Source organism: Atta colombica, unplaced genomic scaffold (assembly GCF_001594045.1).
Source record: "Atta colombica isolate Treedump-2 unplaced genomic scaffold, Acol1.0 scaffold189, whole genome shotgun sequence".
Taxonomy (NCBI): domain Eukaryota; kingdom Metazoa; phylum Arthropoda; class Insecta; order Hymenoptera; family Formicidae; genus Atta; species Atta colombica.
The window spans coordinates 119,127-119,530 of NW_017259281.1; the positions used below are offsets into that span (position 1 = coordinate 119,127).

Here is a 404-nt window from a genome sequence, read left to right on the forward strand (position 1 = left end):
ATATATATATATATATATATATATATATATATAATAAAACAACACTATTGTAAATAATTAAGCTCATTTTAAAATAAATTAACTTTTGCAATTATATAACAATCAGAATATTTCATTATGCATTGCTAGTTCACCATGACCTATTATGATGAGCTAATAAATACTCTTCGCATTAAGAAACGTTACATTTGTGGTGGAAGATAAAACATCTCATTTAATTTCCGTGCACGTCAAAGTAATTTGAATTTTATAGACGCGAGATTTTATGGACTTTTTATAACTTTTGCTGAGACAATAGTACTGGAAAAGTGAAAAATAACAATTATGGTTAACCATTACTTGGGTTAAATACACAAAAGATGATGATTTATATCAATATAACACATGTGTTTTGTATATAAAAA

General features: G+C 24.3%; 1 protein-coding gene across 1 annotated transcript in view; it reads right to left on the reverse strand.

Moving 5' to 3' along the window:
* LOC108686744 (protein takeout-like) overlaps positions 1-404 on the reverse strand; it is a 12,017-nt gene that overhangs the window by 9,025 nt on the left and 2,588 nt on the right. The gene's annotated exons all lie outside the window — the stretch shown is intronic.